This window comes from Marmota monax, unplaced genomic scaffold (assembly GCF_021218885.2).
Source record: "Marmota monax isolate L192 unplaced genomic scaffold, Marmota_monax_Labrador192_F-V1.1 WCK01_AAM20220418_F8-fsc00112, whole genome shotgun sequence".
In the NCBI taxonomy this organism is placed as follows: domain Eukaryota; kingdom Metazoa; phylum Chordata; class Mammalia; order Rodentia; family Sciuridae; genus Marmota; species Marmota monax.
Window position 1 is genome coordinate 5,970,532 of NW_026692073.1, and position 18,451 is coordinate 5,988,982.

At 35.5% G+C, this 18,451-nt stretch overlaps 1 protein-coding gene and 1 pseudogene across 2 annotated transcripts in view; one reads left to right on the plus strand and one right to left on the minus strand.

Annotated features, from left to right (window-relative positions):
- Cfap299 (cilia and flagella associated protein 299) overlaps nt 1-18,451 on the plus strand; it is a 644,193-nt gene that overhangs the window by 564,080 nt on the left and 61,662 nt on the right. The window lies entirely within an intron of this gene.
- LOC124102320 (eukaryotic translation initiation factor 5B-like) lies at nt 1,411-17,276 on the minus strand (annotated as a pseudogene).

An 18,451-nucleotide genomic window follows, 5' to 3' on the forward strand; every position in this document is an offset into this window, starting at 1 on the left:
AAAGAAAATATTAAGCATTCAACCCCTTAAATGAAATATTTGATTTACTGGGAAAGTTGAGTATTTTATGGGCTTTTCAATCTATGAGACAAAATCTAACAAATGAAATAATAATCACATGCCAGTGTCTAACAGAAATCTAGGTGCAGGGGAAAATGCAAAATAAATGTAAAATATGGATGGTGTTTCTTCCAGTTCTTAAACAATTTCCACCAATCAACACTTAGGCTACTGTTAGAGAACACTTAAGTGTTCAATTATTACCATATCCCTGTCTTCACACATTGCACCAGGAGGGTAAACAAGAGATCCACAGACAAAACAAGCAAGGAAGATTCAGCCCTAATGTACAGCTAGGATGGACCTCTGAGCCACCATATTGTTATATCCATTGGAGGCATCCAGTGGAAGAGCCAGCTGGCACAGTAGAACAATGGTGATGAACACCTTTCAGAAAGATAGACTTGGTCACCTGTGGCTGTTGCATCCCTCACCATAATGAGGTCTTCAGAGAAGCTGGAATACTATAGAACTGAATAGGCTGCAACTGGAATAAAGGAAAGAGTTGACACTGGATCACATATGCATCTTAAGCCCAAACATTAGCAATTACCCTGAGTTGTGAACCTACAGTCCTAAGTTTCACATAACTGAAAATGGCTCCAAATCAACATTTTTATCCCAATTTTAGTGGTACAAACTCACATAACCCTATAGGGTAAACACTGTAACAGTCATTGGGAGCACAAATACTGATCATATCACTCTTCTAGAACATGAGCCCAATCTCAGGATATAGGATAGCTCCAGTGGCTGAGTTCTGAGCTCCTTCAGTTTTCTAGTGAACCCAGGAATTAGAAGAGGGTAAACAAGCACACTGAAAGGAAACACAGAGAGGTCTTTGTCCAATCTGATTTCCCATCCAAAGAGCACTGTTTACCTCCATTTAGTCTCCACCACTATGTACCATTGTAAGGCTATGTAGAACATTTTTAGGAATGAACCCCCAAAACATAGGCTCCCTGAGATGTAAGTCTTGCTTCTCTGGACCTACAGGCAGTATTTTAAAGAAAAAAAAAAAAAGGAGCTGGAGCTAAGCTTTGAAAGATAAAGGATCCAGATAAGAGGAGGCCTTGATACTAAGAAGAAGGGAAAAGTTGGAAGGCTCAAGGCAGTGATCCCAAATAAGAAAGAAGGAAGTAAACATTACATAGGAGAAGCAGGGAGGATACTAGCTAGTCACTACTTGAAGATGAGCCGGGGAACTATAGTATATACTCTGGAGTGGCTCATTAATTTTTGGTTCCAACTTCCATTTAACATGGAATCTTACTAATAAAACACTCCAGACTCAAACCACTCAGATTCCATCACAGTTAGGATTCTGACTGAGAAATAGATTTGCCTGCTTCAATTTGGAAGGTCTTGATAGCGAGGCAGGCTGGCAGTGTCTAGTTTGGGGGTCCAGATGATAGCTGACGAGGTAGACTTGAGCTGACATCCTAGAATTGGCTTCCAGGTTGGCAGGAGGCTTCCTGATTTTGATAAACTCTGAATGGTTCTGACACCTACGTTGAAGAAGGGGTTTCCCTTATTTGGTTTGCAGTTACTCTCTTTGTTTTCTTTTAATCTGATTATTTTGAAGTACAATCTGCATATAAACTTCCTGATTTTGAGCTATATAATCCATGAATTTTGGCAAACATCCACAGTAATGCAAATATCACCAATCAAACTCTAGAACATTTTCATCACCCTGGACCCGTTGATCTGCAAAAGCAGACTATTATAGTGTGGCTTTTTATTGAATTTTGTATACAGGGAATTAAACAATATGAACTCTATGGTATGGATCCTTTCACTTAGATCAATGCTCTTGAGATTCATCCATGTCATTGCATGTATTAGTAATTTATTCTTTTAAAAAAATTCTTGTAGGGCTGGGGTTGTGGCTCAGTGGCAGAGCGCTTGCCTAGCATGCATGAGGCACTGGGTTCAATCCTCAGCACCACATAAAAATAAACAAAATAAAGGCATTCTGTCCATCTATAACTACAAAAAAATTAAATTCTTGTAGTTATAGATGAATAGCATGCCTTTATTTTGTTTGTTTATTTTTATGTGGTGCTAAGGATCAAACCCAGTTCATCATATGTGCTAGGCAAGTGCTTTTCCACTGAGCCACAACCGTAGCATCTAATTTATTCCTTTTGATTGCTGAGTAGTATTCTATTATATAGCTATGCCATAATCTGATTATTAATTCACCAGTTGATGAACATTTGAGCTCTTCACATTTTTCAGATATTAAAATAAAGTGGTCAAGAAAGGACACAAGTTTTGTGTAGATGTTACAGTTTGGATTTGGAATGTCCACAAAGGCTCTTATATTGAAGGCCTGTCCCAAGCTTCTGAAGCTATTGGGAAAGTTTGGAAAAATGAGGAGGTGTGGGGCCTGGTTGGAGCAGGTGGGTCACTGGGGGAATTCCCCAGAAGGTATATTTTATCCCTGGCCCTTGCCCTCCCCCTGCTTCCCCAACAGGAGTTTCTGCTTCACCACAGGCCTAAAAAAATGATGGGGCCAAGCAACCATGTACTGATACCTCTGAAACCATGAGCTAAAATAAGTTTTTCTCTGACTTTGACTTTCTGACTCTGATAAAGGTTAAGTGGTTCTGAAATCCATAGTTACAGAAGGGGTTTCCTAATTTGGCATGCAATCTCTCTCTCTCTCTCTCTCTCTCTCTCTCTCTCTCTCTCTCTCTCTCTCGAGTTGTTTTTATCAAATATTTTTTTCCAGCAATGGGAAGCGGACTCACACAGTAGACCCAAGTTTTCATTTTTCTTGGGTAAATACCTGTCATTAGGCTTGCATGCCCATGTTCAACACTATAAGCTACTACCAAACTATTTAATGATTCTGTAACTTCCCACCAGCATTTACGAATTCCTTTCTCTCTACATTCTTGACAACATTAGTGTTGTCTTGAATATTACCTATTGTATTGTGTGTGTAGTGTCAAATTTCTTACCCTCACCCCAACACTGTTAATATTTTGGGCAAGATAATTTTTGTGCTGAGCATTGTTGGATGTTTAATAGCATCTATGTCCTCTGCCCACTGCATGCCAGGAATATTGCTCCAGTTTTAACATTCGAAACTGACTCCTGACATTGCCAAAGTCCCCTGAAAGCAACTACTCCCCACCCCAGTTATTGCTATAACTTGGATTTACATTTTCCTAAGATAAATAGCAGTATTCACCTTTGCATGAGTTTCTGTATAGGCTCTAGGAGTTTTCTTTCTGCCTCAATAATTTGTGTCTTTCAAGGAACTAGTCAGCTTCATCCAAATTGTCTTAATGTATTAAAATAAAATTGTTCATTTTTTTTAACCTCATTATCCCCTTTACCATCTGTAGGAAACATAGTGATGTTTTCCCTTTAGTTCCTGATATGAAAAATTTAGGCTTTCTTTATTTCTTTCTTGTTCAGCCTAGCCATAGAGAGGTTCATCTGGCTTATTAATTTTTCAAAGAACAAGGCTTTGTTTCCAAAGAATTTTCTCTATTGTTTTTCTGGCCTCAGTGTTATTGGATTCCTATCTATTTTATTATTTCCTTTATGTTTTATCTTCTTCATTGATTTGGGTCCATTTTTCTTTTTCTAATAGAAGGATCTATCACTATAATTTCCTCTAAACACAACTTTGGATTCATCTTACAAATTTTTGTTTATTATTTTTATTTTCATTCATTACAAATATTTATAAATGCCTTTGTAATATTTTGCTTTGACCCATAAATTACTTGAAAGTTTTTAGAAATTTCTCTCAATCATTTTCATTTCTAATCGTCCTTATTTCATTTGCACTGGGCATAGAATTCTAGGTTGGCAATTTTTTTCTTTAGGTACTTGAAAGAGACCACTCCATTTTCTCTAGTTTCTGATAAGGTATTTTCTATCATTTTAACATTATTTTCCTCTGGATTTTAAGATTTTTTTTTCTATTTTGCAAATGATTTTCCACAATTTGGTGTATTTGAGGCCTGGTTGTTTTATTGTTTTTGTTTGTTGGTTGGTTTTGTTTAGTTTTAATGTTTGCTCTAGTTGGGTTTAATAGACCTTCTTACAACTATGGGTTCATAGTTTTTATTAAATTTAAATAGTTTTAGATCTTTGTTTCTTTCCGTTTTCCCCCTAAACCTCCTCCCTATCATTCAAATCTTCCCTTCCTCTCCCTCACTTTGTAGAATCCCATTCATACATATATTTTTTTATTGTTTCCATTGCTATGATTAAGCTTACTCATTTTTTCCTTCTGCAATTTTTAATCTGTGCTTAATCCCATCAAGTGTAGTTCTTATTTCACTTACTTTTTCCTTTCAAATTTCAATTGTCATTTTTAATATGCTTTTTCCCTCCATGAACATATTTGAGCATATCTATAAGGCAGACTTGGAAATGACAAAGATGATGAGACTCATAGTCAGGTGTTAAACAACCAGTGTGTATTTTACAGATTTTCACTAATTCACATTCTTCCAGTTACAGATCATATATTCCTCTTTCTTTGTTTTGGTAGTACATTGATTGGATGCTAGGCATTGTAAATTTTTCATTTTTGGTACCAGATATTTCTGTATCCTTTAAAGAATGTTGTACTTTGTCTTAAAATGTAATTAAGATATTGGGAATATGATTGCTCTGCCACTTGTTTTAAGATATGTTTGGTCAGGTTCAGAACACACAGTCTAGGTTTAGGTTGTTCCTATTAACTTTCCCTGTAACCTGTCATGAGATTTCTCTGCACTCTGGTGTGTGGAAAATTAATCTGTTTCCAACACTGTATAACTGCTGGTAATTCTTCCTTTGATATTTTCAATAAATTCTTTATTTCATCAATATAGCCAGAGTATATTCCAGAAAAATGATAAATGAAAGGGGAATAGTAATTGCTGTTTACATTACAGTTACATGCATAGGAGAATATAAATTATAAAAGACATTGAAAGTCAGGCCAAACTACCAAATTTCTATTTGATTCAAAACTATTCATTTCTTAGGAGGTGATACAGTACACAAGGATTAGGATCTGGGGTGAATTATTAGAGTTCCATGTATTAAAGAAAAGAAACTCTAGATATAAGGAGATAAATTAGGAAATCGTTTCAGTAATCTAGAAGCAATCAGTAGGGATGAACACAGAGCTGTAGAAAAAGGAAAAAATGGTCAATATGAGCAAATATTTGGAAAGAAGAAATTATTTGGAAGGAAGAATATGATGACAAACTGGAGAAAATGATATTAGGAATGGAAAGGGACGAGTCAAAGATGACTCCAAGATTTCAAGCGAGGGTGATACTAAAAGCAATGGGTGAGGAAAACAGGTTTAAATGGGAGAAGATGAGTAAGCTTTGGATCTGTGTTTTATGATGAAAGCAGCATATCCAAGTATCAGTGTCCTGCAGGCCATCAAAATCTCATGCTATCTTTCACAGATAATAGATCTGGGCATGGGAAATAAATCTGGAAAAAAAGGTCAGTCAATAGGGAAAATTTAGAGGCTTTTCAAATATATTGCAGTTCAGAATTCTATTTTCATGTCTTGAGTAAGAGAATATCTAATACTGTTTTCTCTATTTTAGATATTTGAGTGCCTTTTGGTTTCTAGATTTGAAAAGGAATTAGAAATATCATAATAATGCAAGTGAAGCTTGTGCAATTACTTACACAAGTATTGGAAGCCTCACATAAAATGTTGTGTTTGAGGGAACTCCAGCCCATATTCTTTACCAGAATCTTGGCTAACCTTCAGATAAACAAGCCTCCAATAGTCACCACCAGCAGTTGCCAGGCTAATGCTTTCATTTCCTTTCCATGGCACATTTCCCAAAGAATCTGAGCTTTTTGTGTTTTGATGAAAAATTTTATACAGCAGAAATAGGCTCTCAAAACACAACAGATTGATATTTTGTTCATTTTGTGATGCAGACAACTGACAAGATACATTGTATAATTGTCTCTTCTCCACAAACAATTTTCCTAGGTTAGCAAACCATTCAGTGCTGCTTCAGACATGAACTGTAACATTCTGGGACATGTTAGAAATCACCTTGCTGTTTTATTTTGCAGATGTAGAGAGTACTGTTATGAAACAAAATAGTAATCTCTTCAGATCATTGACATACTTAGAACTAGAACTAAATCTCATAATACTCTGTTCAACGTTACTTGAAATTCCATTACCTCTGCTCCTTTGGGAACACTTTTAAAAATTTCTCTTACTATAGAAAGGTACCAGTCAAGCACAATTCCCTTGGTTTATTCAACTTAAGTGTCAGTATCTTCAGTTTTCCTGGTTTCTGTTACACTCCCAAAGCAGCTGGTTAACCCTGGGTAATCTCCAATTGGCCTTCAAAGATTCAGTTGATTTCATAACACATCTAAAACAAGCATTTGCTTATATGTTTTTTGTTACTACATGCCTTGACTCTGATTATGAGATAAACTTCTGGTTTCCATGGCTATGAATAAATAACAAAGTAAAATATGCCCCAACCTAAATGGTGGGAAAGTTAACAAATAAATACATCCTGATTCATGAATAATCATATCTGTCATATCCTTGTAGCCTCCAACATACAAATTGCAGAAATTTGCAAGCTGGCCTTTAGAAATGCTTATAAAATAAAATAAAATTCCTAATAAGCTTATTTGTGTCTTTTAGGTAGGCTTTTGATAGTATTACTTCTATGATGTGTGTGTGTGTGCGCGTGCACACGTGCATGCATGCATGCATGCATGTGCTAGTGTACATTTTAAGGGTAAACTGATGATTACTTTTTTTTTATAATACTGTTTTATGTATAAAATCTTTTGTAAGTTCTAATATTTGTTTTCAATAATATCTTTTCTTCAACCCCAATGGTGAAAGGGAACTTCCCTACCCCTATCCACACACAGGTTGCACAAGTAGAGGAATACTGGGGAGGACAGGAGGAAAGGTCCATGGAACCCTACACTACTGTTTGGGCTGCTTTGGCAGCTACTGTGTCAAAGGAAGTTCTGGGTTCAGGGAAAAGTTTTTGTTTTGTCTCAGTTTCAATTTTCTTTTTTATTAATATGTATTAAATGTGCATATTATATGAATTCACAGTGAAATTTCCCTACAATCTGGCATGCGCTGATCATATCCATCACCCTTTCTCCAACCTTACCCTTCTTCTCCCCTCCAGCACCCTACAAATAACACCAAGAACACTTTTCTACCTTCAATTCAGCTTATATTTAGTTTCCACATATGAGGGAAACATGAGATACTTGTCTTTTCTTTGTCTAGCTTATTGTGCTTAACATAATGTACTCCAGGTCCATCCATTTTGCTGCAGATAACAGGATTTTATTTTTCTTTATGCATGAATAATTCTCCACTGTGCATACATATGTATAATATATGCATATATATAATAAGTATATATACATGTATTATATACTATATTTTATTTATCCATTCATCTATTAATGAACATTTAGACTGATTCCATATCTTAGTTATCATGGATATTTCCGCAATTAACATGGGTATGCAGCTATCCCTTATAAAAGAATTCTGAGTTCATTTCCTTTGATATATATCCAGGAGTGGTATAGCTGGATCACATTATAATCCTATTTTTAATTTTTTAAAAATATTTTTAGTTGTAGAGAGACAACAATACCCTTATTTTATTTATTTATTTTTTATGTGGTGCTGAGGATCAAAGCCAGTGCTTCATACATGCTGGGCAAGTGCTCTGCCACTGAGCTAAAGCCCCAGCCCCCTCTAATTTTATTGAGGAACTTCCATATACTATTTACAGGGTTCATCCGTTAGGAAGCTGAAAATAAACAATCTATAGAATGTGATAGTGGTTGAGATATCCTGAAGCATCAAGAGCTCCTATCAATGAGGAAAATAAAGGGAGAGATCCCCTACCTCTCACCCCAAAGAGCATTTTTAACTGCTGTTTTTCAGTGTTATAGGAAAACAAAAAACAAACAAACAAACAAATAAAAACAGTGATTGTCTATATTTTCCACAATTTGGTACTGAACCCACAACCCTGAGGACCTGAATTTATTTTCTTCTTACTATTTCCATAAATATGCATTTAGCTCTTCCAAAATACTAGCTCTAAACAAGGCTACAAGTTGAGCAAATTATAAAACAGAATATTTCAAACCTAGAATGGTTTCCAGATTCCACAATTCAGGTTATAATCCAATGTATTATATTGGTATTTTAACCTCCATATGTTTTAATAACCATGTTGAATTACCATGCAACCCTCTAATTCAACTTATTGGACAAATGTGGTACATGAAGTTCAAGAATTTAGCCTCTGGTCACAATCATGTCTAAGGCAGAAATGCAGTCATCTGCACATTATAATTCCAGTTGATGGAATTTTCTATTATAGTTTCAGGCTATTACAATGTTTTCCATTTTCAATGTTAGTATGAAATCCTCAGGTAAAGTTGAATTATCCTTTGCTTAAACTAAAATAGCCTTTTTATGTCCAAACTACATAAGAAACTGTTTTTCTTCTAAGTCCATGACTCACAAATTCAATATGTTTGGATCACTTTCTTATGAGGTGAATATCATTTTATACTGTTTTGATCCAAACTTATCTGGTTCACATAGAATCAGGACATCAAGTTCATTTGAGTAAAATTTATTAAGTGTCTTTTAATTCCAAGTTTACATTAGATACTACTATTGCAAGAATCAACATACAGATGGAATTAAGAGGAGCTGTAATTCTTTTTATATGCACTCTAACACTTCAGTTGTTAAAAGTTGAATATATACATCAAATCATTTGCAGAGGCAGGGTTTTAGGGTGCCTAGCATATAAGGGCTTGCTTGGATACCAGATCCAGATACACAATATGATGTCAATCATATTTTCTTATAATCCACTAAGAGAATAAAATCATGGCATTTGCAGGTAGATGGATGGAGTTAGAGAAGATAATGCTAAGTGAAGTTAGCCAATTCCAAATAACCAAATGCTGAGTGTTTTCTTTGATATAAGGAGGCTGATTCATAGTCGGATAGAGAGAAGGAGCATGGGAGGAATAGATGAACTCTAGATAGGGCAGAGGGGTGACAGAGGAAGGAAGGGGTTGGAGGGGAATGGCATGGGGTTATTAATGATGGTGGAACATGGTGATCATTATTATTCAAAGTACATGTATGAAGACATGAATTAGTGTGAATATACTTTGTATACAACCAGAGATATGAAAAATTGTGCTCTGTATGTGTAATAAGAATTATAATGCATTCCACTATCATATATAAAAAAATAATCCACTAAGTATTATCTGACCTTTTTTAAAAATTCTGAGTAAAAATTCAAACTTACAGAACTTCCTTTATGCAAAATACTACTCTTGTATGGTATATTCTTTCCACTCCCACCAAATAATCTTCACTGAAAGTTATTTCTACCCTATTCTGTTACTTTCAAACCTAGAGTGCCAGATATAAATAACCTGGTCAAAATGCCTTCCCAACAAATAGTCACAATAACGATTAGTCTCTACCCATCAGACCAACCTGGACTAGCAGATCCTCACTTTGAATGCAACCCAAACTCACCTCCCTTTCGTCGATTGAACATACTAGGTCTATTTAAGACCCAAGCATTTCTTAACTGAACCAAATGGAACATTGAGCCATAGCTAAGCAGAGCAGTGGGGGTGAGGGAGTGTAGGGTTTGGGTCAGGTTCTAGGGTCTGCATACCTAACCTGCTTCATTGTACCATGGAAAGGGGAGAGACTCATCACTTAGGCACTCACAGGAGGTCCACCACAGATTCTCCACGGGTCTTCAAAGGGCATGTCATATGACTTTTATCCTCTTTTTTCCTGATTTTAGTCTCATCCTGCTTTCCTTCCCATCACACATTTTTCTTTTAGCTCTTTTCTATGTGGTATTCCCTAGCTGGCCTATCCTAAGATAACACCTTTTACTACAAAATAATGACAGTTCAACCTCCACCTGCTTTTTGTTGTTTATATAATGCCCAGAAGTCCTCTGAATGTCAATGACTGGCTGCTGCAGCATGAAGGGATGAGCTCTGGTCTCAGTTTCTACTACCTTTTGAAGTACATTAGGGGACTTAGAAATGAATGGTTTGAGATGTAGTCAAGGTAAAGTGGGGATATCTATCCTTGGCTGTGGTTGATTTTTTAAGAGCAACTGAAATAAAATCAAATTTGCCACTAGAAATATCATTTTCCCATTAAGGGTTACTCAATCTTGTCCTTGTGAAAAACACACATTACTATATTAACCTGACTTTTATTCTATTCTTTATGAACTAAGAACCATTTTCTTATTTGTTAAAGCTAGATGTATCCTCTTCAATTCTAAATTGCCATGACCAAGTTTCCTCCACAGTACTTGACAAAGACAAGCACCAAGTAGGATTATCACATTCTTTATCTCCAAGAGGTTTGGGGAAACCATTCAGTGTATCCTCCCACACATTATTAATTTATGTTCTAAACTTCTATTATGATCCTACTATGTTTCAAGCACAGTATTAAGTGATTTAAAAAATGATGAATAAGACAATTCCTTTGGTCAAGAGCACATTGTTTTGGAGAAAGGTAGACTTAAACAATTATTAAATTATTGGGAAATACAAGGAGATAGATATGTTTCCAAATATAGAGGAGAATGTAGAAGGAATTAGTGCTAGGGGAAAAGGCAGCCTTCCTAGAGGAGATGCGGCCAAAGCTAATTCTTAAAGAATACATAGACATTTCCAGGCAAAAAGAAGGGGAAATTGCTCTTAGGCATAGAGGATAGCATGAATGTGGCATAAACCTGAAAGACAGCATGGTACATAAAAGAGAAACTATTGGCAATTCAGGTTGTTTCAGCTTAAACCTCGGACCAGGACCAATAGGACATGAAGGGCCATGTAAAACAAATTAAGAAGCTTGGAATTTATGCTATAGGTGATGGTGAGTCATTGAAAGGGATTTGTACCAGGGAGAAACACAGTTACATCTCAGCAACAGCCCTGGAGTCTGCATGGAAGAGGAATTGAGTACATACAGGGCAGTAGGCAAGGAGACAGACAAGCTACTGCTGAGTGCCTGGATTAGGGGAAGAGTGGAAGGCAGATATAAAAAGGGGCCCAATGTGAAAAAATTTGAGGGACGGAAAGTGGCATATATACTTGCTGAGAGAAAATGGTTAAGGAGAGGGAAAAGCCAAGCATGATTCTAAGTCTAAAATGTTTCTCGATAAAGAGATGTACCAATACATGTAAGGCTGACAATACAGATGACTAATTCAGGACATGTTGAATTTAAAATGGAATGTCTATAATACAGTACATTACAGTTCAATGCAGTTAGGGAAGGATAAATGGATGTAGAATTTATTTGCATGTAAGTAATAACAATGAAAAATCTAAACAATGACAAAAGGGTATTTTCTAAGGAGGTTGTTATTTATATTTGAATTAATATTGTTCCTTAAAGGACTGGCAGCTTTCCTTACTGATTTTGAGGATGACTGTTGATATTATTTTGTATGTATGTGAATCACACCTATTTTTTAAAATGTGCAACTGGCAGATACACTTAAACTTTTACTTACAAATATATAAAGGTAAAGAGATATGTACAATTTTTTCATTATTTTATAGCTAAGAACTTGAGGTATAATTTTTAAATTGTTCTTAAATGTAAAGCAATAGCTCACTGTTTACAGATGGATTTCTGTTAATTCTTACTCTCCCAAATAAAAACTAAAGGATACTATGCTTCTCAAAATCATCTCCAATTTATACACCAAGCTTTTTCATATAATCTTACAAAGCATATCAAATACTTAAAGCCAAAAAAAAAAATACTGAAAGACAACTACTACAATATGGGGCCAAAAGAAAAAGCCCCATATTTTATTTATCAAATTGAGATATATTTATATTTATATATAATAATAAAGGGTTTTCTGTTTCTTCTGGTTAAAAATTTATCATTCTATATTTAAAAATAGCAAATCGTCATTAGGGAAAATATCCTAACTAAAAAAGAGGACAAATTATAAAATAGAACATTTAAATTACTCCTAAGCTCCCAACTAAAAATTTTAAGTATTGTAAATATTAAAATGTTATGAATATACAAAATGAATATAAGTATTTTAGATAGATTTTGAAATACCATAAATATAAACATATGTATATACATACAAATTATATATATATGTATATGTACATATATATATACACACACACATACACACACACACACATACGTACACACATCTAGAGAGAAAGAGACAGGCATCAACTATTGGATAAAATTGTGTTCAACAGGTCAGTAACTGGAGGACAAATGTATGTTATATAGTCAGTAGTTTGCATCTACTTGCTGCAAAAATGTTTATCTTTAGGTAATCTGCTCTGGGGGACAAATACTAGTAACAGCAGGTCTTCCTGACTATTCCTTCAAAGGATTTCACCACCTAACATAAGAGTTCACCAACAGCCAGTCAGCAGAGAAGTTACTGATACTCTCAGGCTCACTCCACTTTGTTGAGTTAGAGTTGAATCGAACTGAGTTCTAAGCTGTAAACCTCTCACTACAACTACATTACCTATTCTTGCAAACTGTCAACTCTTTAAAAAAATTGATGGATGTTAATTATACAAAATGATGTGTTTCATTTTTAGCATATTTAGACATACATAAAATTTGATCAATTTTACTTTTTGATACTTCTTACCTTCTCCTCCTCCTTCCCTTTGATCCCCTTACTCTGCCCTAATGGTCTCCCTACTACTTACTTTGCATCTTTTTTTTTCCTCTAGCTTACATATATGAGAGAAAACATAGACATTTATCTTTCTGAGCCTGACTTCTTTTGGTTAATGTGGTGTTCTCCAGTTTTATTCATTTTCCGGCATATGACATAATTTCTTATATCTTTGTAGCTGAATAAAACTCCATTTTGTGTGTGTGTGTGTGTGTGTATATATATATATATATATATATATATATATATATATATATATATATATAATTTTCATTATGCCTTTATCTGTTGACAGAAACCTAGACTGATTCCATAACTTAGCTATTGTGAACTGATAAGCATGGGTATGTATGTATCTGTAAAGTGTGCTGATTTTAATTCTTTTGGATAGGTACCAAAAAGTAGTATAGCTGGATCATATGGTAATTCAACTTTCATTGTTTTGAAGAAACTCCATACTGATTTCTAAGGCAACTTGACTAAACTACATTCCCACCAACAGTGTATAAGAGTTGTTTTCCTACATCCTTTGTTGTTTGGATTCTTGATGATTGCCATTCTGACTGGGGTGAGGAAAAAATCTTGATTTCCTTTTAATTTGTATTTCCTTGGTGGCTAAAGACGTTTAACATTTCTTCATATGATTGTTGGCCATTTTTACTTCCTCTTTTGAGAAGTGTCCATTTAGTTCATTTGACCATTTATTGAATGGGTTTTTGTGGTTTGTTTTTGTTATTGAGGTTTTGTATGTTTGTTTGCTTGTTTTTTTTTCCCCTTTATGTATCCTGGATATTAATTCTCTTTCAGAAAAGTAGCTAGCAAAGGTCTTTTATATATATTATATACATATTATATATTATATATACTGTATCTTCAAATCCGCAATTGTTTTTATCATTAGAAGATAGAAAGACCTCCCATGTTCATGGATAGGCAGAATGAATAGTGTTAAAATGGCAATACTACCAAAAGCAATCTAAGTACCAATGACATCTACACAGAACTAGAAAAAAAAAATCCTGAAGTTTACTTGAGAGAACAAAAGACCCAGAATAGCCAAAGCAAATCCTGAGCAAAAAAAAAAAAGCAATGCTAGAGGGCTCATAATACCCAATTTCAAATTATACTACAGGGCAACAATAATAAAAACAGCATGATACTTGCATAAAAACAGACAGATGGAACAGACTAGAAAACACAAAGACAAATGTATACAGCTACAATAATCTGATTCTTAACAGGCTGCCAAAAACATATATTAAAGAAAAGCCAATCTCTTTAATAAAAGGTGCTAAGTGCAATGGCTATTCATATGTAGGAGAATGAAGCTAGATCTCTCTCTTATGCTACCCAAAATCCAGCAAAAGTTGATCAAAGTCCTAGGTACAGAAACTTTGCAACTACTAGAAGAAAACACTCCAACATATAGGCACAGGCAACAAATTCCTCAACAGAACTCCTGTAGCTCAGGAAATAACCAATAAATGATATGGTCTTAAACTTTCACTTTCTCCTTTCATTAATTTCTCATTGTTATCTCTTTATATATAATTGCAGATAGATAATATGCTACTCTAAGGGCCAAAAGACAAATTTCAAGAAATTATTTACCTATCTTCTCTGTGATCTTACTATAAAGAAAAGTTGCCTCAAATGTGACTGGCAAATAACCAACTATATATGTACATAAATATATCAATTTGCTGTCTTATTGTACATATACAACTCCATCTAAATCTCTGCAGGGAGATTTAGGTTTGGCCTTGGGAAATATCCATGACTCTCTCCCATTGCAAAAGATTGTTCAATGGACTATCTCTGCTTTGCTAAGAAGATCCCTCATAGTAGCTCTGAGATGGGAGTAACCTGTTGGGAACTGAACAGCCCACTTTTAACCTTTTTTGATGAAGAACAAACTATGGAAGGCCTTTCATGTTTCCCAGTATAAATAAAGCAGGTGTGGGCTCCATTTTGCCACAGTCTAGAAGCTCAATCTATCCAATTGGCTTGCCTGTCCTGTCCCTGCTTTTGAAACCACTTTCTGTTTTCTATGGGGTTTTTTGCTGTTTTATTCTCTTAGCTTTTATTTCTCAGTCAGCCCATTCCACAAAGGGAAACCCTATTCCCACCACTCACGTGGGACATAGGCAGGAACCAGCACCTGAACAGGGACTTCATTTTCTTTATAAGCCACCAGGAGAGGTAAACCAAGTAGAACAGAATAGAAGACACAAAGACAAATGTATACAGCTACGATAATGTTTTCTCCAGATCTTTTCCAAGAATCTTTACCCCCTGAACTCCTTCTACTTCTTTCTGCTTTCCATACTGGTTCTTCATTCACAAATCATACTATTAAAAAAAAGTTGCCTCAAATGTGACTGGCAAATAACCAACTATATATACATAAATATATCTATTAGCTGTCTTATTGTACATATACAACTCTTCATCTTATTATATTGCAAACACTATCTTTTCTCTGAAAATTATTTTCTTACATATTTTTTATTTCCTCTTATTAATTATACATGACAATAGAATGCATTTTGATACATCACATGTAAATGGAGGATAATTTCTTATGTGAAGTCATCTATGAATTACATGAGGATCTTCTCTTCATAGGAGAGAGTAATGGGAGTCCTTGAATCTAAGTGACAATAGGTCCTTCTACTCTAGGAACAATGATTGTATCTCCTTCCTTCAGATGCCCATTGATCAATATGACATTGAGAGTGGTTCCCATTCCTGAGAGAGCTTTAACCTCCATCACCTGTGCTCTCAGCTCTTCATAGTGTGCCAGTCTCTTACTCAACATGGTCTGAGTTAACTCCACAAGAAGGTAGATCAGACTTCCCATTCCATCACCAGTATATGCGGAGGTAGGTACCAAAGACACAAAAGAGCAGGGATCTTTATTCTCATAAAACAAAGCAGCATTCAAACCCTGCTGTGCAAATTCTACAATAATAGCTTTTGCTCTTTCCTCAAACTCATCTCTTTTATTCTTTTTTGGCTTCTTTAAAATAGCAGCCACATCAGAGATTTTTACAATCATATATTGTGCATTATTAAGTGCAACAATGAAGAGACATGTTTTAGGTTTCAGAAGGTTGATAGATTCAATTGTCTGAGGCTCCAAACCATGCATAATATCAACAACTAAAATGGCAATTTCACAAGGAGAGCTTCCTATGTTTCTCAGATTACTGAAATCCCAGGTGTATCAATAATTAGCATTTCTGGAATCCGAACATTCTGTCAAAATTTTTTAATCATCTTAGTTCCATGGGAACATTTGTTGCCCTGATTTGCATGTGATACCACCTGTTTCACCATCTTGGATGTATGTGTGGTGGAGCTTATCTAGAATTTTTGTCTTTTCTGTGTCCACATGTCCAAGTACACAGATAAAAGGGGCTCTTAGTTTTTCTGTATTTACATTTTTACTATGTTCAAGTCACCATTTCTCAATTCTGTTTTTCTTTGTCATAAGCCCTTTTGTTTTTAGTTCCATCATCATCAGAGTCTGAGCTCATTTCTTTTTTTTTAATTGATTTTTTAAAAAAATAAATGACTGTGGAATGCTCATTTCTTTACTTGGCTTTTTATCTAATGCTTTCCCTGAATCTTTCTCATCTGACATCTTTTCATCTTCCTCATCACTTTCACTGCCTTCACATTCTCCTTCCTCCTCTTTTTCCTCTTCATTCTCCTCCTCCTCCTCCTCCTCCTCCTCCTCTTCCTCTTCCTCCTCCTCCTCCTCCTCCTCTTCCTCCTCCTCCTCCTCCTCCTCTTCTAGGTTTTCTTTTACTTCTTTATGAACCATGTTTCCTTCTTTTTCTCTCTCCTCATCACTGGCCATAGCTTCCCAATCATCCAATCCACCATCCTCAGTTTCCTCTTCTTATTCTGGTTCAACAGAGGATGCTGTTTCTTTAGAAGAATTTAGAACAATTTCTTGTTCTAAAACTTCTACAACAGCCCTTAATTCCATTGGTTCGGATACTTCTTTATTTTCTAGTTGCTGTGGTGTTTTCTTCTTATTTTACCTTCATAAATTTACCTTTTCTTTGGCAAAGAATCTTTTGATGGCACTTTCACACCCTGAGCTTGTAGAAGTTTAAGGGTAGCTTTGGCTTTGATTCTGGCTTCTCTCTGGGATTTATTTAAAAGCTTCCTTTCTTTTTTTAAATGTTCTTTTGTTTTCCTTTTTGTTTTTTCCTTTCTCATTTTCTTGTTCTAATCACTCCTCTTCTTTACACGTCACTTCTAGTTCTTCCAGTCATTTTATTCATTTCTCCTCTGCCATCTTCTGTCTTTCTTCTTTTTCTTTAAGCTTAGCCAGAGCTTCTTACATAGCTTTAATAATTGCTTTGTTATGTCCTTTTTTTCTTTCTCTTTTTCTTCCTTTTCTGCTTTCTTATCTTTTTTCTTTTTGTCTCTTATAATTAAAACATAAAAGGATTAAAGTTCTTACCCATGTCCAGTGTGGGTGGAGAGAATGGGGTCCCCCTGGGTGGAATGGGCTGGCTGAGAAATAAAAGTTAAGGGAAATAAAACTGCAACCCCCCCCCCCATAGAACACAGAAAGTAGTTTCAAAAGCAGCGGCAGGACAAGCAAGATGATCCAATAGATTGATCTTCTAGACTCTGTCAAAATGGAGCCTCTGCCTGCTTTATTTTAAAGGTGGACTGTCCAGTTCCCAACGGGTTATGGCCACCTCCAGAGCTACTATAAGAGATCATCCTAGCATAGCAGAGAAAAAGGTCACATGCATTGGTCAATCTATTGCTGTGGCGAGCCATGCGTAGTTCCCAAGGCGGAGCCTAAATCTCCCTGGCTTCCATGCTGAGAGAAGATCCTCATGTAATTCATGGATGGCTTTCCTCAAATTCTCATTATACTCCTTGTACATAATGCAGACTTACTCAGGTTGTGTAATCATATATGCATATAGGGTAACAATATCTGATCCATTCTACTATCTGTTCTACCTCCATACCTTCTCCTCTCCCTTTACTCCCCTCTGTGGAATTGAAAGTACCTCTATTCTTCCCAAGTCCCCTCCCCTTATTGTAAATTATTATCCACATATCAGAGAAAATGTTCAGCCTTTGAATCTTTGGGATTTTCTTATTTCACTTAGCGTGCTATTCTCCAGCTCCATCTATTTACTAGCAAATGCCATGAGTTAATTCTTATTTCAGGCTAAATAATATTCCATTGTGTATATATACACTACATTTTCTTTATCCACTCATCTGTGGAAGGGCACCTAGATTGGTTTCATAGTTTAGCTATTGTGATTTGAGGTGCTATAAACATAGATTTGGCCGTGTCACTGTAGTATGCTGATTTCAAGTCCTCTGGGTATAAACTGAGGAGTGGGATAACTGAGTCAAGTGGTGTTTTCATTCCAAGTTTTCTGAGAAATCTTCATACTGCTTACCATAGTGGTTGCACCAATTTGCAGCCCCATCCCCAATGTATGAGTGTACCTTTTTCCCCACATTCTCACCAACAATTATTTTTGCTTGTATTCTTGATAATTGCTATTCTGACTGGTGTGAGATAAAATCACAGTGTAGTTTTGATTTGGATATCTCTA